This window comes from Sphaerodactylus townsendi, linkage group LG01, assembly GCF_021028975.2.
Source record: "Sphaerodactylus townsendi isolate TG3544 linkage group LG01, MPM_Stown_v2.3, whole genome shotgun sequence".
NCBI classification, from domain to species: domain Eukaryota; kingdom Metazoa; phylum Chordata; class Lepidosauria; order Squamata; family Sphaerodactylidae; genus Sphaerodactylus; species Sphaerodactylus townsendi.
The window spans coordinates 171,326,361-171,352,077 of record NC_059425.1 but is presented as its reverse complement, the minus strand read 5'-3'; the positions used below and the strand labels follow the sequence as shown (position 1 = coordinate 171,352,077).

The 25,717-nt window shown below is 46.1% G+C and overlaps 1 long non-coding RNA gene across 1 annotated transcript; it reads left to right on the top strand.

Annotated features, from left to right (window-relative positions):
- Window positions 1–5,087: 5,087 nt before the first annotated feature.
- Window positions 5,088–24,331, top strand: LOC125440782. Its single transcript, XR_007245747.1, has 4 exons — window positions 5,088–5,099; window positions 14,074–14,078; window positions 22,912–23,028; window positions 24,158–24,331. It is a non-coding gene; the product is annotated as an uncharacterized LOC125440782 (long non-coding RNA).
- Window positions 24,332–25,717: the final 1,386 nt, after the last annotated feature.

Genomic DNA, 25,717 nt, shown 5'->3' with positions numbered 1-25,717 from the left:
TTCTTCTTCTTTGATTCCCCACTCCTCCTCCACATGAAGTCTGCTGGGTGACTTTGGGCTAACCACAGTTCTCTCAGAACTCCCTCAGCCCATATGGAGGAAAGTAATGGCAAACAACTTCTGAACGTCTCTTGCCTTGAGAATCCTACAGGGTCGCTTTATGTCAGCTGCGACCTGACAACGCTTTCCACCCTCGACCTGATTTTTCATTGACAAAAACTGAAATGGCCCTGAGAGTTTTTTTGCCCCATTTGGGGCTGAGGGAGCAGCACAGAAATGGTGCCAGGAGGGGTTGTGGATGAACGATGAGGACTAGGAACTTGGCAGCTACATCCAGGAGGTAGAAAAAAACCTGCCCTTCTTGCAGTAGCACTGTGTACCACCTATGGAAGTATTCTTGCTCTGGAGTGCTTGCACTTCTGTGCTTCAATTGATGTCCTGTCTTTCAGCCACTCCCAGAATGCTTTGCAAGACCACAGCCTTCAGACTTTTGATTTTAGTTGCTGCAGAGATACTTGGCACGTAATTCCACAACACAATAGTATTATACAGCAAAGGATAATGTCAAGGAAATGTAAATAAAGTGTGTGACCTGCTTTCTCTCTCTCTGTTGCTAACTTTTAGTATGCTGGATTGTGGTCATATGTTCACATGCCATGTGCTTATTACATAACAATCGACCTCGCTTGGTTGGCCAGAACAGGATAGACTAAGAGTGGGCGATCCTTGTCTAGTTCTGTAGAACTAGACGCAGTTATACACTCTTGAATCGATCCTATTCTAACCAATAATCAACTATTATGTAATAACATGGCACTCGAATGCCTGATACCTAATCAACATACTAAATTAACAACGGCAGAAAAGACAGAATCTGACCTAGCTTCCTAGTATAAACAAACCCACAGGGACGAAGTCTCTTCTGGCTATAAAGGCCGAGGGAATTCAAGGGGCAGGGAAGCTAAACTTTGAGCCTCTCCTGTTGAGCAACACGGGACTATGGAATGCTCTTCTCCACCCCCCCCCCCCATTTTCACCTTGTTTTTGAAATGTAGCTGGTGTTCTGAAGGCCACAAGGTGATCTAGTTGCTGGTACATCCTTAAAGCACTCACGGGGTAGAGATGAGTGGCAGAAGCCACGGGAGTGTTATGAAAGTATTGTACCACAAACTACTGATCATTCAGGAAAAATGTGGTGCATTAAGGCCATGCACAGCTCTTCTGTATGTGCAGCCGGTCCGTTGTGGAAGGATTCGCACGCATTGCTGCCGCTTGCCTCTTTCAAAATGTGTCACATAGGACACAGCTGCCTTGGCTGCATGCTCCCTCAGAAGAGCTTGACTGTAGGGGAATTCAGTCCTTTCAAAGGTTAAGGAGCAGTGTTAAGGAGCAGGCAACAGGGATAGGTAGTTTGAGAAGCAAGTAATGGTTGATACAGATACTAGCCAATTGGTACCTTTGATGCATATTCGACCGCATTCTGTTTAAAAATCATAATGGCAGGGAAATGTGCGCAATATGGTCTGACAGTAAGTGACCAAACTAAAAATGAGGGCTGAACTACATGTTACACTTTACAGTAGTTCACTGCGGGGACTCTTAGCCAGCCAGCAGCTGTGAGTCCCTGGTGGCAACTCTTGTGTAAAAGCACAGCTGGGCCCTGATTCAAATTGTGTGGGAGGCTCCTGCTGCCTCCACACACAATTTTGGGGAGCCAAAATGGCCGGGGGGCTGCAAGAGAGAAGAAGAGTGTGGATGTATATTCCGCTTTTCTCAACCTTTAAGGAGTCCAAAATTGGCTTATAAACTCCTTTCCTTCCTCTCCCCACAACAGACACCTTGTGAGGCAGGTGGGGCTGAGAGAAAACTGTGACTAGCCCAAGGTCACCCAACAGGCTTCATGTATTGGAGTGGGGAATCCAACTTGGTTCTCCAGATTACAGTCCACCTGCTCATAACCACTACACCACGCTGGAGGGCTTTATTTGTTTTGGCTCTTGCAGCATCCCGGTGGGCATGCCCCCCCCCAAGGCACTGGGCCATTTTGGCTCCTGAAAAGGACAGTGGCAAGGGAGTGACTCCTCCTCCCCCCATGCCACAATCCCACAAGGCCAAAGAGGTGCCTTTGCTTTCCATGAAGTCACCACGAGGGACATGCAGTTGCAAGATCATGGCAGTCTACTGTAAAGTGTAATGTGTAGCGTAGTGGCCCTGGGGATAGACTAGGTGGGACCTCCAGATGTGACCTGGGCTTCCCCTGGAATTCCAGCTCATCTCCAGACTACAGAGATCATTTCCCCTGGAGGAAATGGCGGCTTTGGAGGGCAGGCTGTCTGCAGTCATGTCCCCACTGCACTTCCTTCCCCTCCCTAGAATTCCCCCTTCCCCCAGCTCTGCCCCCTAAATCTCTAGGAATTTCCCAAGCCAGAGCTGACAACCCAATGCATCTAAGAAAGAGGGGCAGATCCAAGGTCACTCAGTAAGTTTCTGGGCTTGGGTGACCTTGTGCTAGTCACTTGCTGGAGTGAACCCCCCTACAGAGTTGGTGTTAGGAGAGAAGGCTCATCTGTGCTGCTGCTATCCCCCGCTGTTGAAAGGAAAGGCAGGAGAATAATGTGATTAGCAGACAGAGGGATGACTGAACTCAGGCACTGAGGCCACGGTTCCCCACGGGCTCAAGCAAGATGGGCCATAAGTGCCAAACCCAAATGCTCCGTTCTGAAGAAAGGGCACCCGCTTGTAAACAATTGTGGGCTGGGCACAGGATCCTGACTCGTAACTGAGGAATATTGATATGGACTAAACCTGGCAGGCAATTTTACACTTCTTCATCTTCTCCTTTCCCTAGTCAACACATCCCTTGTTTACATGAGCCTGGTCCACTTTGCTACATATATTCATCGCGCCTCTTCCTGCTCTACGCTGCAGTACATCGATGTGACGGCTGAACTGTTACCTGTGTTCGGTATAGAGCCCATGGATAAACTCTGGAGCCTGTTTTCAACCCCTTAGCTCTGATCTAAAGAAAACAAAAGGTTAGTAAATCCTCTGAGCATGTGCAGAAAGTCTTGCTTTGCTTTTTTGTCAAAAGAATGTTCAAAGGCGACCTAGGTAAAGAGTCCTGTCCTTGATGCCTCTCTTTTTAGAAATTGCTTGTACCCAGGGAGGAGGATGCATTTATTCATTGATACCTTGCTTTTTTTACCCTCCAATTGGAGCTAAAAGCAGCTTAAAGCACCCTTCTCCCCTCCTCCACTTTCTCACAACAACAACCCTGTGAGGTAGGCCAGGCTGAGAGTATGTGATGGGCCTAAAGTCACCCAGTAAGCTTCAAGGGTAGGATTCAAATCCATGCCGCAGTGGCCTAGTCGGCCACTCTATCCACTACACCATACTGGCTCTCACTGAGAAGAAGTTTGGATTTATATTCCCCCTTTCTCTCCTGTAAGGGGTTTACAATCTCCTTTCCCTCCCCACCCCCAACAAACATCCTGTTAGGTGGGTAGGGCTGAGAGAGCTCCGAAGAACTGGGATTAGCCCAAGGTCACCCAGATGGCATGGGTTGGCGTACACAAGCTAATCTGGTGCACTCCACAGCTCAAGTGGCAGAGCAGGGAATCAAACCCAGTTCTGCAGATTAGAGTGCACCTGCTCTTAACCACTACACCAGCTGGCTAAAGGGGTAGTTTAAAGAGAAATATCGCCACGGCAACCCTGACATTCTGTGATCCCAGGCGGAGCATTTCTAAAATCAGTGAGGGATGGAAATGTTTCTGACCCTCTCCGGAATCTTGCACTGCTTTAAATATGGACGGCTGCCCAGGATAAAGGGGTCACGAGGTTTCCCAGTTGGTCTGGCCTAGCCACTTCAGGCCTAACAAGCCAGTCCTTCCACATTGTGTTCGTGTGACCCATTTCTTCCCCGCTTGCACTCGGTAGCCTCCTTTCCCCATCTCTGTCCTGCAGCCCAGGACTAAACAGCAGCGTAATTGGTTAAGAAGGGTCAGGTCTCTGGCCCTGCAGTCCTAAGGAATGTAGCCTCTGGTGGGGTGTGGGGCAAAAGGTTTCCTCCTAGGAAATGCAGGCCTGGCCTGGATGGCCCAGGGCCCAGGGGTCTGCAACCTGCGGCTCTCCAGATGTTCACGAACTACAAGTCCCATCAGCCCCAATTGGCCATGCTGGCAGAGGCTGATGGGAATTGTAGTCCATGAACATCTGGAGAGCCGCAGGTTGCAGACCCCTGGCCCAGGCTAAGCCTATCTCATCAGGTCTCAGAAGCTGAGTAGGGTTGGCCCTGGTTAAGGCTGGGATGAGAGACCACCAGGGAAGTCCAGGGCTGCTCCACAGAGGCAGAAAGTGGTAAACCACCTCTGTGTGTTTCTTGCCTTGAAAACACCATGGGGTCGTCATAGGTCAGCTGTGTCTTATCAGAATGGGACTGAACCACCACAAAAGGCACACACACAAAACGAGGGTATCAGGGAGTCGGCACAATATCCATGGAATCTTTGGAGTGACTTCGCCTTCGCTTCGGTTCCCCTTTAGATCTCAGAAAGAGTTTAGGGACACCATTCATCAAAGGCACTACGAAACCCCCACTTCCAAATACAGGACTGAGATCATTGAACTAGTTCCACTGATTTATACATCTGAATTGGGCACCAAGTTACAAATTCTCTGTCATACTTCCAATCTCTATATTCATTTCCCATTCAAAAGCCTACACACACACACACACACACACACACACACACACACACACACACACACACACACACACGGGCACACACACACACACACACACACGGGCACACAGAGTTGCTGCTTTCAGGCAGAAATTTTTCTCTGTATAGCTCTTGCTGAAGGCAATGGAAGAGTTAATGTTACCCAGCAAACAGTAGGCAGAACAGACCCCCCTCAGTGTATTACGATGATGGGACGGAGACAGCAGCGGCCCGGAGGCCATCCTGCTGATGAGAACTGAAGGGTTAAAAGCTCAGCCCTGTTTTCATCTGTGAAATGTCAGAGGGCATGTTATTGCCAGGAAACAGCAGTTGGTCTACACGTCTTTTGTAAACGGAGCCACTTGGCTCGGGCAGGTCAAACGTCATAACAGGTTACACACAATCCAGGCTGAGTTGCATCTTACTTCATTTCTCTCCCATGATTGAAAAAACTGATTTAGGATCCTCCCCCTAACCTCCTAGCTTTCTAGAGGATTTTTTTTTCAGTCAGGCAAATTTGTATTTCTAGAGAAGTATCCATCACATAATATTTATGTAGTTCATCGCCCATTGAACAACCATAACCTCGGCACCTTAATGACCTTCCCTTTCTCTCTGCTAGCTTTGCCACCCGACTTACTGGCACCATTACAAGATGTAGAGGGGATGGGACCCAATAGTCACTTGTCTAGAATGGCAAAAAATCATTGTGACAGTCCCCACAAGGACGTTCAACTTGGGAAAATAAACTTCCACTCCCTAGGGACGGAGCAAGGGGAAGTGTGCCCATTGAGCACACACGCCGCGTGCCCTTTCAAGCCTGCAGAATGTCCCGTCCCACCACCGCCCCGCCCCAGGAATACCCGTCCTGCCCCCATCCTGCCCCCGTCCTGCCCCCAGACGCCTCCGCAGGGGTGCCCACCTGGTGTGTCGCGCACCCCCCCTCTGTCCCCTTGGCGCTACGCCTCTGCCACTCCCTTTTCATTAAGAATTTCATCCAGTGACTGTGGGAAATCTGTTTCCTCTAGTCTGAGGTCTTTCCTATAAAAGGGACCTAGGGGAGAATTATAGGGGGTCTGTGGAATATAGCTTGATTTCATCAGATCTTGGAAGCGAAGCAGGGTTGGTACTTTAATGAGAGATCAGCAAGGAAGGCTCTGCAGAGGAAGGCAATGGCAGAGGACGACTTCAGACTCTAAAGCCAGCTGGTGGGATCAGTGGCGTTTCTGCCTAGGGACAGGGGGTACCCTATGTCCCCGGGCGCCCCCATTTGGTCACGTGGGGGGGGGGGCGCCAACATTTTAGAGTCGTTTTGTGTTTTTAAATGTTTTAAGTGTTTTTTCACATTCCGGCCTGCAGAGGGCGCATTTCTAAAGCTAGCAGCACCAAAATTTCAGGGTACCATCCAGAGGCTGTCCTGATGATATCACCCAGATTTGGTGATGTTTGGTTGAGGGGCAGCAAAGTTATGGACACCCAAATGGAATGCCCCCATCCCCATTGTTTTCAATGGGAGCTAACCTGAGATGGGGGCTACCCATTTGAGGGACCATAACTTTGGTCCCCCTGAACATAACTTCACCAAACCTGGGTGGAATCATAAGAATAGTTAACAGATGATACCCTGAAAATTTGGTGTCACTAACAAAATACACCCTTCCAGGCACCCCAAAGAAATTTGCCCAAGATTCTTTGTTTTGCAGTGACTTTTGCTCTGTTGCTTGTAATGGGGAATTTCTGAGTGTGTAAGGCGGAGCTGCACATTTTTGAAGATAGAGGCACCAGACTTTCAGGGTGGCTCCAGGAGGGCCTCCTGGTAATAGCATCCAGGTTTGGAGACATTTGCTTCTGGGGGTTCAATTTTATGGGCCCCCAAAAGGCTTATTTTGTTTCCCCGCTCCTGCATATGAAAGCCTATGGGCTGAGTTCTCTCAGAACTCTCTCAACTCCCCCTCCCCCACTCCAGAAGCAAAGCTCACCAAGCTTGGATGCTATTACTCAAGGCCTCTTGGAGCCACCTTGAAAGTGTGGCACCTCTATCTTCAAAAATGTGCAGCCTGCCTCAGAAATTCCTCATTAGCTACAATGGAGCAAAGTCACTGCAAAACAAAGAATCTTGGGCAAATTTCTTGGGGTGCCTGGAAGGGGTGTATTTTTAAAGCTAGTGACACCAAATTTTCAGGGTATCATCTGTTAACTATTCTTATGATGCTACCCAGGTTTGGTGAAGTTATGTTCAGGGGGACCAAAGTTATGGTCCCTCAAATGGGTAGCCCCCATCTCAGGTTAGCTCCCATTGAAAACAATGGGGATGGGGGCATTCCATTTAGGTGTCCATAACTTTGCTGCCCCTGAACCAAACATCACCAAACTCGGGTGGTATCATCAGGGCTGATGATGCCCTGAAATCATGGTGCCGCTAGTTTTAAAAATGCGCTCCCTGCAGGCCGAAAAAACACCAAAAATACCCCCCCCCCCAACCCAAATACCTTGCATTCGCATTTGTTCATATTTGGGCAGGACATAATCGGACAATTTTTGTCCGAATGTGCCCAAATTTGCCCAGATTCCATCTGAATCTGCTATTTGTTTCATTTGAATCTCCAACCCTCAAAAGTGATGCTGTTTCAGGGTGGGGGAGAATCCACCCCCAAACAGCATCACTTTCAATTTTGTTTTAACCGGGGACCCCAGATTCTCCCTTTAAGGTGGATTTAAAAGAAGAATCTGAGCTCCCTAGTTTAAACACCATTGAAAGTGATGCTGTTTGAGGGTGGATTCCACTGGAGGTGTTTTGTGAGAGATGATGCTGACATTTGTTTGGTAAATGTTTTGTTGGGGGTGATTTGTGAGAGATTTACATGCTTAATACCCACTTGCACTGGCTTGGAGTTGTTTCTCAGGCTAACAACCTACCTCATAGGGTTGTTGAGATTAGGAAATTAGGAAAAGAGTTGGTGGGGAGAGAGCCATGCATGTTTTGATGGGAGTGGGAGGTGTTTTGTGAGCTGGTACAAAAATCATTGTTTGGTCATGGTGGGGGAGGGTGGCTGCCCATACGCCGGGCCGGGGCGGGGGGCACCAAACTCTGGTTTTGTCCCCGGGCGCCAGTTTGCCTAGCTACACCCCTGGGTGGGATTGTCATAAACTGGTTGTGACTTGGCAGCAGGTAAGTACATTCCAGCATTCTCCCTCAAGACATCAGAACGAAAGTTTGTGTTTAGTTTATAAGTCAACACAGAGCTTTTGGGTTATCAAAATAAATATCATGCCTATTTTCCAACAGGACAAGGTCACAGTCACCCACGGTAATCCTCGAGGCAGATTTAGCATTAAGAGCCATTCTGGCTACACAATGCTCACTGTTGGCTCTTATAAACAACAATTATCCTGCTTTGCACGTTGTCACCTTTGATCAACTTGAAGTGTTGTGTAAGAGAGCAGTACAGCTGAAGGCACTTTGGGTGCTGTAGTGGACTGGGTTTTGGACATCATAATGTACATCATAATCATACATCATAATGTACATCATAACTGGCTGCACCAAACCAAAATCTCTTACAATGCCACCTTTCTAAAACAGCTCAGTTTTACAGACAGTTGGTGTGGAGACACTAGCAGAACGATTACATTTCTCCTCATTTCGCAGTTATGTATTCCTACACATTTTTAGCAGAACTTGTTGAACACGTGAGAACAGGATCTCTTTCAGAAAGTTTAGTGAACCTTACCTAACAAAAAAAAACCCTGCCTGTTTGTTTTTGGGAACAAATCAAGGTGCTGGCTGTCACCCCTTTGAACGTTAAAAAAAGGTTTTTTGGGGGGTGGGGTCTTGAAGGATGATGTGCTTTGTCTCTGATGGTGGAAAGTGCCGCCAAATTTCAGCCAACTTACAGTGGCCTCGTAGGATGTTAAATGCAACAGACTTCTAGAGGTGTTTTGGCATAGTGCCATGGCTTGTCTCTTCAGACCAATCCTGGTCTTCTTTGGTGGTCTCCCATACAAGTACTTACCAGGGCCAACTCTTCTTAGCTTCCAGGATCTGATGAGATCAGGCTAGCTGGACTATCCAGATCAGGCAGTTTGTCTGTATTGCATAACAATTAAGTGATTCTTGTGTGCCTGATATCACTGGCCCCAGCGGTCAAGGTGAGACAACCCTAACCCTTAATGCCAAAGAGTTTCAGATACCACTTACAGGGAAACGATGGATTTTAAAACACCTTTCAAATTGTAATACCACCTATTGTGTTTATGCTATAGTATGTCCATGCCCCAAATTATATATAGGGAAAACATCTCGGGCTTTGAAAATAAGAATTTCTGAACACAGAAGTTGTATCAGATTGCAGAAAGAGGATGCACCACCCGTGGAACACTTTAAAAATATGAGACATAACGACACAGATCTCAGATTTTGTGTCCTTCAACGTTTTTATTTTTCAAAATATACAGATATGGAAAGTGTTATTTTACAGGCAGAACATCGGTCGATACATCGATTCAGTACACATAAGGTGGGTTTAAACAAGTCCTTAGATTTTCCTTGCCATCTGTAATTGAAATAAAGTTCACACCATCTAGGTTAGTTGGTTTGTCTATTAGCGTTCCTAAGACCACATGACAGGTATTTCCAATTATATCAGGTATATCAATCAGACTAGCTCCAGCTGCAGTAAAAATCCACAGAAGCCTCGGGGGAAAAGAAAGCTCTGTAGTGAGAAAGTAAGTTATTTGTATTTTTGGTTTATTTGTATTTTTCTATCAATAAGTCAGCAAGTGCTGACTATATTCAATTTACATTCTATGGTACTACCATTATGTTGTTTTACACTTATAGAAAGTAACCCCAATGATGGCTGAAAAAACTTACTAAAGAATACGGAAGGCAAGAAGCCAAAAACGCAAATTTACGCGCGAGGCGTTTTACTATGTGCTTGTGCTATTTTGTGCTAATTTGAAGGGATTATTGCCTCATCAAAAGCCTTGGAAGGTGTGAGTGGAGCTTATTCCATTTGGATACCTACAAAAGGATTGAGTACCTATTCAAAGACTTTTGCTCCAGTGTTAAATTTATTGTGTGCTGGTGCTACTTGGAAAAGACTATTTCTCATCAAGAGTCTTCTATAAAAAGGACTGAGTACTTCTTCAAAGAGGCCACTTCCACACGGCCACGCTGGGGGTCGGGTCGGCGTACATGACGCCGACCCAACCCCCCCGGGACCGTTCGGACGAACGGTCCCGGTAACGACCACGCTGCGCTGTTGCCCGATCAACTTACTGTCCCTGCGACTGTCTGGCGCATCGCTGAGGCCAGGGGACATGCCCCCTGCCCTGCGTGCCCGCTCCAGAGTTGCAGGGCAGGGGGGCGTGTCCCCAGGCCTCAGCGGTGCGCTGGACGGTCGCAGGGACGGTAAGTCGATTGGGCAAGGGGGGAGGGATGGCGCCTTCCAGCCGCTGCTGTTAGCACGGCAGCAGCTGGAAGGCGTAAGATGGGAAAATGGCAGCTTCGCACCGGTGGGGAGGAGCGAGGGCAGCGTGGCTGCGAAGCAGCTGCGCCCCCCATGCAAACAGCTCCCTCGGGATGGCGTTTTTGCCATCCCCAGGGCGCTGTAAAAGGCCCATGCAGAAAGGGCCATACATTGCTTTATGTTGGAAATGTATATATATATTTACGCAGGCGTATTATCTGCTGCTTTTGAAGATTTTTACACATTACATAACTGATTGTTCTCTTAGATTATTTTGTGGTGAAGTGTATATGGACCTAAGAATATAGAAACTTATAAAGTCATTTGTATATGGCAAAGTCGCATCACCAATTTGGTTGGGTACCTATAAAATTGGGCTTATTTAGTGCAATATTTGGTTTGTATTATTAGAGATACTACCACTCAGTTCATTAGAGTGTGAATACATTTCTCGTTACCTATGATTTAGATTTACACTCTTGATTGTTATTGGTATTGAGACAATAGACAGGGCCTTTTCGGTGATGGCACCTCATCTTTGAACTCTTATCCAGAGAGAGGTACCCAATCTTGTTCTCATTATTAGAATCAGGTACAACTGATTATTTTCTCCCGTGCTCTTAATCAACTGTTTTATTTTTGTCTTCCCTGTCTCCGGTCTTACATTTTTTTTCTGGTAGAAGATTTATGTTTCTAATGTTTCTCACTTGTTTGTAGGCTGCTGTTTTGGGGCTTAAATTGTATTAATTATTGTTGTTTGGGCTGTGTTTTATAACGATGTTTTCATTGTTCTACACTTGCAGCTTGGAAGCAGTGTTTGGAGACACTTTCGAATGGGAATAAAATAAGATATTTACATTGGCCTACAAATAACTACCGCTTCAGAATAATCTAAAATCTGACGTGCAATTACATAAAATGCACTTGAATCCATTGTAAGAGGCAAATGCACTGGTATGTATTGATATCCAGCTTCTAGAAAAGAGATTTTAAACAGAATAAAAACAGTTGCTTCAAAGCGTAAACAGAAAGTAGAGTCTTGGGGGGGACGGGGACGCAAAGAATCCTATCTAAACCAGGCTCATTATGGGGAAAGGAAGCTTTTAGCTTGGAGACTCTCCTGGAAATGGAACTGTAATATAATTTCCTGGCAGAACGGCAAATGGAGTGAATAGATGCCCAAACCTACAGAAATAACGAATGCATTTGCTAAATATTGCATAAACAAGTAAAATGCTCATCAGCGATCCTTCAGTGATGTGCAAGAAAAAGAAACAAAAAACTCACACAAAAGCATGCTGATTTTTTTAAAGATCAGCATGTCATCCAGATGATTAAATAAACATTATTTTAAATACCTGATTCATGTCGCAGTCTACATATGTCATGCCTGAGTTCATCGCTGTATTTTTTTCAGTCGGATGTGATTTGTGTGTTTCCCACAGTTCCCACATGTACACAATACCTGCAGGGCACATAGAGATTTCACCAAAGGGGCAAATAATACTCCCTGTGTCACAGCTTTGAACAGGAAGACAGGAGAAGTCAGAAGACCTTCTCCCCACATGTTGTGGTCTCAATCCAAATTGGGTACCAGATATGCGGGATTGAGTCGAACCAACAACCTATATGTAAATTAAAGACAAAGTGTGGAATCCAGACACAACCTCTGGAGATGTTAATGTATATGCCAACCCTTCTAGACTCAAGGCAGGACTGTTCCCTACTGAGATGTATAAGAAACACATCTCGCTGTGACATACCTCTGAAGATGCCAGCCATAGATGCGGGTGAAACGTTAGGAGCAAAAACTACCAGACCACAGCAACACAACCCAGAAAACCCACAACAGCCAATCATAAGACATTTTGTCCCAGCCCTTAACTGAAACAACATATTGGCCAAGGGAACAGTTCTTAGAAGCTTAGAAAATATAGTAAGCCCAAAGTCAAGACAGGATTGTTCTTTGGTTGCATGCTCTGAATATATAATATATATTCTTGAATTCTTTCCGTGTCATCTTACAGAAACCACTTAATCAAATTTGTTCACGAAATCTGCCAAATGAAATTTGGCCCCAACTTCTTCTAGGCAGCTGAAGCTTTATTTAATTGAGAGTGGGAAAAAGTAATATGGACGAACAAATTTCTAATGTAGACATGGCCATGACAGGAATACCTGCTTTCCTAATTCCTCCTTACTCTCTCCACAAAACCACCTGCAGAAAGAAATAGTCAAAATGCTCATGTTAGATCAGGGCAGGCAACCTTCTGGCAACATTCCAGAAGCAGTAAATGTCTGCTAGCGCATCAGAGTTCTCTGAGCTAAACCCACAGAATTGCTTCCAAGTATTAACATAGAAAGAGGCCTGTACGTATGCTTTGAGTTTAAATAGATCCACCTGTGTTATTAAACACAACACATGATTAAAATTTTGCTACTCAGCAAATGTTGCCAGAACAACTCTGTTGTGACCTGAAGTAATCTGGATCATATTTTTTTCTAGTGAGGGTATTCTACCCCCTGCCTCAAATACACGCTTCCTACTTTTTTTAGTATAGAGTAGGTCCACAGGTGCTGTATGTGGCAACAGTGCTTGTGCGGAGAAAATTAACTGATGAAAACACCCTCGATTGTTATTCACACATTTTTCTCATGGCTATATAGAGCTTCTAGGAAATAATAAACACACTCTTGCTCTTGTTAAGCCATCACCCAAAACACAATAACCCTGGATTGTTGAATGTACATCTGACCGTAAAATACCCTATTAGCAAACAACGCATTGAATAACTGTCTTTGAGTGACCTTCAGAAAAGTAACATAATGGGCTCCGATTACTTATTATCATTGTGCTACTGTTTACGTTCGCCACCACCATCCAAACGAGGCATGGCGTTGGCTGGCTGAGGCAAAAGGTGCAAATTGGTGCAAACTGAGAAAGAGCGACCACAGCAAAGCCTGGGGTACTAGAAAAAAGGATTGAGGAAGAAGCAGGGTCAACCCCAATTAATTCCTCCTTGATGATCGGATATAACTGTTATGCACTGGCTGGTGAATTCTGACAACAGCTGTAATCTTTGACAGGAACACCTCGTTCACTAGCTTCACGCTTCCATGCTCCGCTAGCTTACTTCGCCAGGGCAAGAAGCACAGTTTATCTGCACCATCTACTAAACAAAAGCCATAGCCATTTGTAACAATACAGCTGTTTAAAAAATGAAAGCTGAGCATGTAGAATGTTATAAGGTTGTAACACTATCTGGGTGCCAATCTCCTGATGGTAGCAGGAGATCTCCCCCAATTATAACTGATCTCCAAGTAGGGTTTCCACTTTCCAGGGGGTAGCTCGATACGTCCCACTATTACAATTGATCTGTTCCATTGGAGAAATTAATAAGTCTGTAAGTTTTCTTTTTAAAAAAATTATAAATTACTAGCATGCCTGGCCACGCATTGCTGTGGCTGAGTCTGGTGAAGTGGAAAAGGAAGAAAAGGGGAAGTGAACGGTTTGAACATGTGTCATTGCACAATGATTGCAAAGGAGGGGAGGGGCAAGGGGCCCCTCACTCCCCTCCCGTTCCCTTGCATGGCACCCCGCCTCGTCCCTCCCTAACGTTCCCCTTCCTCTGCTAGGGTGGGTGGGCCATGTCCAGGTGGCAGACCCTGTCTCTTTCACTCCCTTCCCTTGCAGGTGAATTATAGCGTAAAACACGCTGGGAGGCATGAGCTATGTTGTGTTCAAATTTCAGAGCGTTTGGTCCAGCAAACCCCCGGACCCTCCCTCACCTTCCCCTTCCTCCGCTAGGGTGGGTGGGTCATGTCCAGATGGCGGGCCCCATTCCTTTCACTTCATAAGGCAGTGGTTTTCAAGGAAGGCATGGTTGGTTCCCTTGTATCAGAGGGTGTTGCTTTGACGGCCAGCAGATGGCGCTGTTGTGGAACAGAACTGTGGTTCCAACTGTCACAGGTGTGGCATGTACACAATAACTGGTACAGTTGTGACATGTACACAACAGGAGGTGTGAAAACAGTATGGAAACCTGGCCGCACGCGAATGCGATGTTGTGTGAAAATTTCAAAGCAATCGATCCACTAGTTTGGGAGATTACCTGTCAGCAGAAAAATGCACTGATAGATTTTTATATATATAGATTTTGTATGACTATGATAATCAGAGGTGTACCGGGAGAAAATGGTGCCTGTCCCTCTTGCCCCACCCCCCGCACCCAACTTACCTTAGCCGACTGAGGAGGGCAGAGGTGGAAATTCAGGTTAAAGTCACTTTGCAGCAATTTCTTAAGCATGGCTGTACACTTCTAAGTGCAGTGAAGTCAGAAGGCTTAGAGAGGTATAACGCTGCTCAAGATGGCACCATTAATTGCCTGCACAGTTCAGAAACAAGACCGATAGCTGTCAGTGAAATTCATCAGAACAAGAGAAGGAAGCAAAAGAGATAGGGCAACAATAGCAATAAGTTCTTAAGATAATGGTGGGTAGATTACTTTTATCTGGTAATCGTAACCATTTTCTACTATTTCTTTCCTTTTTCTGACTATTTAATATATGATGAAAAATAATTTTAAAAAATAGTTAGCAAGAGATAAAAGGTCAAGGGAAGGCATTTTCAGATCTGGAGAGACAACAGCAGACTCTAAATAGGAAGGAAAAGGAAGACAAGGAAATGTTGTGGTTGTGAATAGAAAAGATAAGATAGTAGGTGGTGCAGACTTCAGAAAGGAATAGTGTATGAGCTTGTGATGTCGTTCTGGTCTTTCAGTAGCTTTGCACACCACATAACAAGTGGCCTGCTGACTTCTCCAGCAAGCTTTCAACCAGGCTTCCAAATAAATGATCTCCTCTGTAGGAGTTTCCTCCTCCAGACAGAATAAAACAAAACAAGAAAGCTCCTGTCTGCAAGACGATAAGAAAGTCCAATAGCCTTTTTATTTAGGAACCAGAGGAAGTCTCTTCAAGTAATCAAGAGAGGATAGATAATAATTCTTAAGAAGTCTAACCTCTGAGTACATTTTAGAAAAGATTCCTGAGCCTCGTTGTCCTCCTCACCTATCTGACTTCCCTTAGCCTGCAGATGGTGCTTGTTATATCCACCCTTGCCATTAATCCACCCTCAGGAGTCTTCACTCTAAGAAATAACCTTTTTTCCTACAGGCAACGCCCCAACTGGTAGTGCTCAAGGCTACCATGCAACTCCTACATACAAGGCTACCATGCAACTCTTACATACAAGGCTACCATGCAACGCTTACATACAAGGCTACCATGCAACTCTTACGTACAAGGCTACCATGCAACTCTTACATACATAGCTGGCTGGTCATGATCCTTTACCTGGGAGTAAGTTTGGTTGGTGGCAATGGGTGTCACTTCTGAGTAAACCCTCTGAAGGGCGCAACGCAGCCATTCAAAGTATGTCACGGTTGCTTTACCGAGCTTACTCCTGAGTAACACGTGCCTGGTATTCAGGGAATCTAGGCTGGCTGGCCCCTCCCTCCCATCCCTTGCATGCCACCCCTCCCTCTCTCCCCTCCCTCACTTATCTTCCCTTGCATGCCACCCCTCCCCCTCCCTCCCCTCTCCCTCTGCTAGGGTGGGTGGGCCATATCCAGATGCTGGGCCCCCTCCCTCCCTCCCTCCCTCCCCTCCCTTGCATGCCACCCCTCACTTTTTAATAATTGTTTTTATAACAATTTTGGTAACAATTTATGACTGAATAAATTAAATAAAAATACAAAGTTAGGGTTCAGGCAAGGGTTAAGGCAAAACCCTCAAACCTGAAACTGACCATACCACTATTCTTGGACTATGCCCTAGAACTCAACATAACACTAAGGCAAGCCTGAGCCCCTGCCCTTGCCTTAACCCTAACCCTAACTTATTGTTTTTATTTATTTTTTTCACTCATAAATAGTTACCAAAATTGTAACAAAAATAAACTAAATAAAAATAATGGGTTAGGGAAAGGGCAAGGGCAGGGGCTCAGGCTTGCCTTAGTGTTACATGGAGTTCTAGAGTGCTGTCCGAGAATAGGGCTATGGTCAGTTTCAGGTTTTGGGTTTTTGTTACAATTTTGGGAATAATTTATGACTCAATCTACATATATAAAAAGCTAACAGTGACTTTGTTAGTCACTCCCTAACGCTGAAACGGCAGGACGGATCGCCGCCAAATTTTCACATGACGTTCCTCCCTGTTGTGTGCAGGTAGTTGGACCTTCAAATTGCCGGAAGTCCATACCTGAGCCAGGTAAAACATCTTTTTCCTGGCACACCAGGCCATGAATCTGTTTGTGCTTAACTGTCACCCTTAGAATGTTCGTGCAGCCTGTCTGTCTGTGGCCTGAGGGCTTGGTATGAGGGCTTAGAATGTTCGTGCAGATGGGCAGAGATGAGCAGTGAAAACAGTAAATAGGTAACACTGTTAGGTAATATGACTGGAAGTGAAACACATACACACTTTGCCATGTGAGACACCAGGTGGGGTTTCCCACCCCCTCACACACAGGTAACTTTCACTCTCTGTGCCTCACCCACTGCTACCACATAACACACATACTTTCATACACATCCAGCTCATCCTCACACACCTTACTCTGCCCTCCCTCACATCCAACCACCACTTACTCACTTCCTCACCCATATTCGCCACAGCTCTCTTGTACTAAAAGCGAGCTGGAGTTTGCCTTTTTCTTCTAAGAAAATCTGCGGGGTGGGGGCGAACCAACACTACTGGCTCTGCTTCTTTTGCACATGGCCTTTAAGAACCCAGGGAGCTGGCCTCGATCCGAGCGCCTCACCACCCTGCCTCTGCTGCCTGACTGGGATAGCCTCCTTGCCCCAGTTCTGCCTTACCCAAGCCAGGACTGTGCGTATCAACCACCCTCATGGACAATGGGATTTGCACTCTGGACAGTTCCGTGGTGGAATGGAAAGGGTTACCTTATACTAAAAAAAAAGACACCACCATATAACAATGTGCATTGAAACGGGAAAGAGGGATTCCATTTGACCACCCCAAAAGGCTATGCTGCTGATCATTGGACCTGCATGGACATCTGTGTGGGTTGCGGACTGTGATGAGAAGGACAATTGCCACAGCAACGTGTGGCCAGGCCCTGCTAGTAAATTAAATAAAAATGAAAAGTTAGGGTTAGGGTTAACACAAGGGCCAGGGCTGAGGCTTGCCTTAGTGTTTCGTTGAGATCTAGGGAGCAGTCCAATAATATTGCGATGGTCAGTTTCAGGTTTCGGGTTTTTATAACAATTTTGGGAACAATTTATGACTGAATAAATTAAATAAAAATAAAAAGGTAGGGTTAGGGTTAGGGTTCAGGCAAGGGCAAGGGTTAAGGCAAAACCCCCAAAACAGACCATAGCCCTATTCTCAGACTGCGCCCTAGAACTCAACGTAACACTAAGGCAAGCCCGAGCCCCTGCCCTTGACTTAATCCGAACCCTAACTTATTATTTTTATTTAATTTATTCAGTCATAAATTGTTCCCAAAATTGTTATAAAAACCCGAAACCTGAAACTGACCATCGCGATATTTATTTTTTATTTATTTATTTTTTCAATTTATTATACCGCCCCATCCCCGTAGGGCTCGGATATGATTGGACTGCTCCCTAGATCTCAACAAAACACTAAGGCAAGCCTCAGCCCTGGCCCTTGCCTTAACCTGAACCCTAACAGACACGAATACAGGAATCTTAACTGCTCAGAGACTGATCTACCGCCCATTGAGAAGCACTGGGTAGACCTGCCCTCTGCAAACCATCTTTGTTTTTCTGTGCAGTAAAAGTTTCCTCCCTTCAGTCCCTTCCACACAAGGCTCCAGACTCTTTCACCCTTGGGGAACCCCACACAGCAGGCAATGATTGGCAAGAACAAAAATGGCACCTTCCCTTTCCCAACATGTAACAGCCTTGCAGAAGAGTATGAAAACTGACTGGCTGACAAACAATTTGACTAGCCTTTGACTAGCTACACAATATTCCAGGTGAGGTCTAACCAATGTAGAATGGAGAGGTACAACTACATCCCTCAATCTAGACACTATACTCCTATTGATACAGCCCAGAATCGCATTAGCTTTTTTGGCTGCTGCATCACACTGCTGACTCATGTTCAGTTTGTGGTCTACTAAGATTCCCAGATCCCTTTCACAGGTCCACTGGGACCTCTCCTGTTTTCCAGGAGTTTTCAAAGATTATAGCAAGTGGTTCTGAGATTACTTCTGCCAGTTCTTTGAAGGCATATTAGAATGTGCGTTCAGCACACATTCTGGACAAGGTAAGTCAAGGTGATGACATCGAAAACATACCACTTCCCGTTCCTTTAAGATGTAAAGTTTTCCCCAAACTAACCAGCTGTGGGCAAAGAAGAAAGTGCCTCTGAGCATGCACAGAAGGTCACACAAACCTACATCTAGCAGCAGGTTTCCCAGCCCTGACCAGCTGTATAGTCACGGTTGTAAAATACCTTCCAGAACAGCCTAAATACAAGGGAAATCCATTGACTTTTAAATTTCTGTTTGTTGCATGGCCCTGAAAGAGATAGGAAAACCAAAAGAGCAATCCAGGGAGAGACACTGCAGACATTAACCTATAGCAGCTTCCTGCCTCACCACTAAATCCAATCTGACTTCACTCAAGACTGCTGATACTGGAATCCGTTAGGTTAGTCTCCGTCTAAAGTGCCACTTAACCTCTGCTTTGTTTGGCTGTCAGCCCCCCCCTCCCCCCGCAAGATTTAAAGGCACGGGAGCGTGTGATTCAGGAAGGGGGGGGATTCCAGGTGAGAAGCTGAGCGCCTTCAGCCCCTCTCCTTCTTGCCCCACCCCCACTTTTGGGGAAGATGCCCCGGGGCCCGCGGGGGTTCCACGCAGGACACTCCCCTCCTCCAGACATTCGGCCCTTTCTTCCCTGATCGGGCTAGTTTCAGGGGTCTGCAACCTGGGACTCTCCAGATGTTCATGGACTACAATTTGTGGTCCATGAAACATCTGGAGAGTCGCAGGTTGCAGCTAGTTCAACACTCGGCCTATCAGCGGCGGGAGGCGGCGCTCTCCTTCCCCCCGAAATCGGGCGCAGAAAAAGGTGGAGGGAGGCAGCAGCCACAGCCACCAGTGGAGTCTCTCGTGGGCGCCTCCAAGACATCACCCGGTCCCGGCAGAGGAGGATGAGCAGCAGCCACTTCAACGTGGGGCCCAGCAGCTTCGCTACCGGGTGAGGGGCGCAGGGGGCGCGCTGCCCTGTCAGATGCGCCCTGGGCGCACGGAGGACGCTTTGGAGAGGAGGCGCGCCTTTGTGCGCCCTGGAGAGGGGGAGCACGGAGCGGCTTGGACGCCTCTGTGTGTGTGGGGGGGGGGGGTGTCCCCTTGTCCCATAGCTTCCCCTTTGCAGATCGGGTCGCCCGCTGGGAACCTCCGTCTTCTTGCTGTGTGGTGGCCGGAATTGGACGCTAGGAATGGGGCTAACCGAAGGAAGTTTTTGGTTTGTGAGACGGCTCTTGAAACCCCCCTCCCCTAATAACTAAAATCCAGAGTAGCGCTGAGCATGTGGAGAGTGCGCGACGTCAAGATTCCCCTTTCCAGTGAGGTGAGTGTTTTCCCAGTTCATTTATCCTCTGATTCGTTGAGATGTTGATGCTTTTGAAAACCTATTCAACTAGAGAATTAGTGGCTGGGTTTAAAAACTAAAGAACACAATAGACTGTAATCAGTAGAATACCTGAAGAAATAACTGTCGAATTAATGTTTTAATTAGAGTGTTGTGGGTTTTCCCTATGGATCAGATCATCTGAAGATGCCAGCCACAGATGCAGGCGAAACATCAGAAGAAAATGCTACTGGAACACGGCCATACAACCCGGAATACCCACAACTCCCTCGTGATTCCAGCCGTGAAAGCCTTCGACAATACAATCTTTCAATTATATGTGCATGAATCTTAAGATAACTTCTAATCAGCAATGGGGTAGCTGGAACTCGGTATATTATGTGAGGCGCTTTGTGTTTGTATGCTTTGTTTGTATGTGTGAGAAAATAAAATTGTATTTACGGAAAATCGCCCCCCACACACACACATCTAGGCTGGCCTGGACTGCTGGGCATGATGTGTAGGTAACGCTGTTAAGTGCTGTTAAACCCCACTGATTTTCATGGGAAGAACTAAAGCACAATCCTTTACTTGGAAGTAAGCTTGGTTGCTGGCAATGGGGCTTGCTTATAAACTCTCCTAGGGTTGTGATTCACCCATTCGAAGCATTGCATGGTTGCTTCAAAGCAAAGCCACCGACTACCACCAAACTTACTCCCGAGCAATGCGCGCCTTGGAGTCAACTGTTTTTTTCTAAACTAAAACCTCAGTATTCAGGTTAAATTGCCGTGTTGGCACTTTGTGATAAATAAGTGGGTTTTGGGTTGCAGTTTGGGCACTCGGTCTCGAAAAGTTTCACCATCACTGCCCTAGATACACAGCTAGATGAGTTAGTGGTCTTCTGCAGTTCATGGCAGTGTTATATGTTCATATTCTGGAGCTCGGGTATCTAAAAGGATACTGGACATGCTCTTTGTGGGTAACAAAAGCCACACTATGAAGGTGCCTACTTAGGAGGCAACTCAGATATGCAAAAAAATGAGACCTGTTCTCCAAGAAGCGTGAATGTTGAGAATAGCAAAGGATTAGTTAGAAACAGAAGGGAGAAGAAATTGGCCTTCTGAACCCCCTGAGAATTTAGAACATCTCAGACTGGCAGAGGGGTATCCAAGTTGTGGTGTGGCGGTTAAGAAAAAGCAGTGGGCTCTAATCTGGAGAACTGGGGTTGATTCTCTACCCCTGCACAAGGAGGCTGCTAGGTCACCTTGGGCCAGTCACTGTTCTCACCAAACTCTCTCAGCCTCACCTACCTCACAAGGTGACTGTTGTGGGAAGGGGAAGAGAAGGCAATTGTATGCCTCTTTGAGACCCCTCAAAGGGTGAGAAAAGCAGAGTATAAAAACAACTCTTCTTCCTTTTCAAGCTTCTTCACAAGCCCCTATTTGCAAATGACAATCAACATGCTGGCTATCCCTATTTGGTTCACACTTGATCTTCAAATATTCATTACGTTCCGTTAGAGATGTAAAATTTCTGGAAATGTTGAAGCCTTGGAAAAACTTTATAGTTCTTGTTTTCTTTTTTTTTTTTGAGGGGGACTAATGACATGGGGGGGGGAGAGTGAAATACATGCAGTACTTAGTGCCCTTTCCAACCTAATGTCACTGTTTTAGCTATAGGGCAGCAGTGGCGTAGGAGGTTAAGAGCTCGTGTATCTAATCTGGAGGAACCGGGTTTGATTCCCAGCTCTGCCGCCTGAGCTGTGGAGGCTTATCTGGGGAATTCAGATTAGCCTGTACACTCCCACACACGCCAGCTGGGTGACCTTGGGGCTAGTCACAGCTTCTCAGAGCTCTCTCAGCCCCACCCACCTCACAGGGTGTTTGTTGTGAGGGGGGAAGGGCAAGGAGATTGTAAGCCCCTTTGAGTCTCCTACAGGAGAGAAAGGGGGGATATAAATCCAAACTTTTTTCTTCTTCTTCCTCCTCCTCTTCCTCCTCTTCTATATAAAGTGCATCGTTTATAACTTAGCATGTAAAACTGCAATTTTGCTTGTAGAAAAGTGAGGCGGTAATAACTTTTAAATTCCACAAATAAGTCAAATATTGCAAACATATCCAATGCTTGAGAGAACTGCAGGCTGATTCACTCACTGTTGCCTTCGCACATGTACCTCAGTTCCAGCCAGATGCTGCTGTCTTCCTTCCTTCCTTCTGTTTGTTTGTTTTTTAAATGTTTTATTGTCTAGCTGGAATGATTCCATATATACATATACAATACTTTATGTTATATCCAAACCATACATTTCCCCCCTTTTTGTCCCCTCCCCAAAGTTAAATTCTTCTTCTTTTCTTAACTAAGCAGAAGCAGGTTCGTTCTTTCCAATCTCTTCACCCATCTTCCTTCAATTACATCCAGTCCCCATAGCCAGTCCATATCTTCATCATATCAGCCTTTCTAATCTTTCCATAATTGATTTCTGGACATGATTTCAAATATTTCTAACTGTGCTTGTTCCCAAACGTATTCTAGCCATTTCTGTATTGTCCATATTTTCTTGTCTTTCCAGCCCAACACTATAACTGCATGTACAGCTCTTATCACTATTTTATACATTATTTGTTGTCTTATTTCTACTCTACTATCCTCCAAAATACCCATGAACAATAAGTCTTTATTTAATGCTATTTTAACTTTCACTGATTTCTCTATATATCTCAATACCTGTTCCCAAAATTGCACCAGCTCCTTACATTCCAACCACATATGCATGTAAATTGCATCTTTCCCCCCACAATGCCAGCATTTTGGACTGAATCCCCTTATCATATATGCTAATTGCTTTGGAGTTCTATACCATTTTAATATTATTTTTCTTTCCAGTTCTAAATATGTTTCTAGCTGTCTTCCTTCTGCGGCTTCTGGTTGGAGAGAACTCAGTTTCTTTCAGAATTTTCCTCTGAGGAAAATAACTTGGGTTATGCTCTTTTTCCACCCCACTGCGGGAAGAGAGCATCTTTGGCCTCTCCGCTGTCTTCTTTCTGTGCCTGTAGGGACGAGAAACATGCCATGATTCCAAGCCGCTTCTCCCTGCAGGCCAAAATGAAGGGGATGGACAGTGGTCTGGACATGGGGGGTGAAAGGTTTGGAGAAACAGCAGAGGAATTTTGATGACACGAAGCTGAAAGCAGGGCAACGTGTCACCGTCTACAGGTGAGTCAGTGGAGCAGGGAGGGAAGCTGTCCGTGGTGCTGGTATTCCTGTGTCCCCATGTTTCTGTGCACTCTAAAATGTGGCTGCGTTCTGGGGTTCCTGCAAGCCCCATGCCCTCATGGAGAGGCAAAATAGGACAACCCCCCCCCCCACTTCTGTTGCATGGGTAGTTTTACTTTATTTATTTATATTTATTTATTTATTAGTCTTGGTAGACCGCCCAACCCCCGAAGGGCTCTAGGCGGTGTACAATGAGAAATAAAACAAATACAATATAAGATCTCATAAATACAATATAGCAATAAAACATTAAAATTCATTAAAATACATTATAGCAGCAATTCCAAAAATTACAGATAAAAATACATGCACAGATGCATGCACAGATGGCGCCCAACCCAAAGGCCAGGAGGGCCAGCATTGCCCAAAAGTAGATGGAATCAGCAATCAGGCAATGCTGAAGATTGCAAAACTGCATGCTGCTACAGTACCAAAAAACTATCCCGTTTCCGAGCCACTGTGGTGTTGTGCTTAGAGGGCTGGACTAGGACTTCAGTGGCCCAGAATCAAATCCTCATCTAGCGATGATGCTCACTGGGTGATCTTTAGCCAGTCACATGTTCTTGGCCTACTAACCTACCTTGCAGGACTGTTGGGAGGATAAAATGGAGGTAGGGTGTGCCGCCTTGAGTTCCACGGAGGAGGGGTGGGTAAAAGTATATATGTAGATTTCCAAGTTATTGGGGTGCATCAGGATTATGCCATTCCAGCTTTCTGTTTGTTGTGTTAGTTACCCACAATGGCTTTGATTGCCTCATGAAGCAGTGAGCGAAGCCCCAAAGCTCATATTGAAATTAAAAGGTGTCATACTAGTGTCTGGACAACCCAGGTTGAAATCCCCACAGGAACCACGGAAGCTTGCTGGGTGACCTTGGGTCACATTCTCTCAGCCTAACCCACCTCGCAGAGCAGTTGTGAGGATTAAATGGGGGGGGGGGAGAAGGGAATTATGTAAACAACTTTGAGTCACCACTGGGGAGAAAGGCAGGGTAAAAATGGATTAAGTAAATAATAATAAAAGCAAAACTGAAGAAAGCACACACACTCTCTTTCTCTCTCTCCTCTTCAGATGGGCACTAATAAATGTGCCAGTCAGTCAGGGATGACAGCCTATGGCGCCAGGCAGCACCTGTATGACCCCAAGAACCAGATCCTACCACCAACGGACCACTCCACCCTCACTCTGCAGATGGGCACTTTCAAATGTGCCCGTCAAGTTAGAATGGAACATCTTGCCTTTTGAAGTCTGGCACTGATTAAGGGGTTTGTGGCCCCTCCTGAGTGATGGAGAAGCTTTGGAAGAAACTTTTCAGCGATGGCTCATTTTGACCTGGCCCCAGGGATTTCTTGTATATTGTTTGCAAGCCACTGGTGGGCAAGGGCTTGTGTTTGAGGTAGATTTTGTGGGTGTTGTTGTGTTGGCTGGAGGGTCAGTATCAGTGGCCAAGAGATGGACATGATTCAAACATCGCACTCTCCCTCGGCTTTCTGGTGTGGACCAGTTCGAAACACATCCTGACTAGTGATCAGTCGTTGCATGACTTGACCCTGTCCTTATCTAGTGCATGGCTGGATGTGAGGACAGTGCATCCCAGATAAGTCTGTGCAATAATGCATCCAAGCTAAGTCTGTGCAATGCACGCGGGTAAACGTATTTGGAGGACGAAGGCACAGTCTCACCCCCAGGTTTGTAAATGCTGAATAGAAGTCAACTGCTCTGGAAGGGTTCAGCAAAAAGAACAGTGATCCCCCTGATGAAGCTTATACAGTAAACCAGTGATGGCGAACCTATGGCACGGGTGCCAGAGGTGGCACTCGGAGCCCTCTCTGTGGGCACACACACACAGAGTTCATCATGTGGGGGTGGAAAATCACCCACACACAAACATCTAGACTGGCCTGGGCCACTGAGCACGACGTGCGTGCATCATGGTGAGCAGGGAGGACTCGGCTGGCAGGCCTGGTGCCTGTGCTCTGGGTGGCTTCTGCCTGGGGGGTGGCGCAGAGGAGGCAGAGATGCTAGAGAGGCACAGAGTGGTGCATGCAGGACTTGCTAGAGGCTAGAGCAGGCTGGCCCCTGCTCAAGCGGGTGGGGAGGAGGAAGAGGGAGCCAACCAGTTTTTTCTAAACTAAAACCTCAGCATTCAGGTTAAATTGCTGGGTTGGCACTTTGCAATAAATAACTGGGGTTTGGGTTGCAATTTGGGCACTAGGTCTTAAAAAGGTTTGCCATCACTGCAGTAAACCATGTAGGGCAGGGGTCTCCAACCTATGGCCCTCCAGATGTTCATGGACTACGATGCCCATGAGCTTTGCCAGTTGGTCACTCTGGCAGGGGCTGATGGGAGTCATAGTCCATGAACATCTGGAGGGTCATAGATTGGAGACGCCTGATGTAGGGGCTTTACATGACAATAAAACTGTCACCAGGTGTTTCCACTTTAGTTGGGGGAATCAGCTGGAGCCAGAAACCAAGAGGGGCAACTGGGATCAATGGCCTGTGTATGCCAGGATAGTCCTGCGTGAAAACTCTCAAATGAGCCGGCAGTTGTACCATTGAAACTGGTTCTATCGAATAATAAACTAGTAAAACAAGAAATATATATTAAGCAATGGACATGCACACACA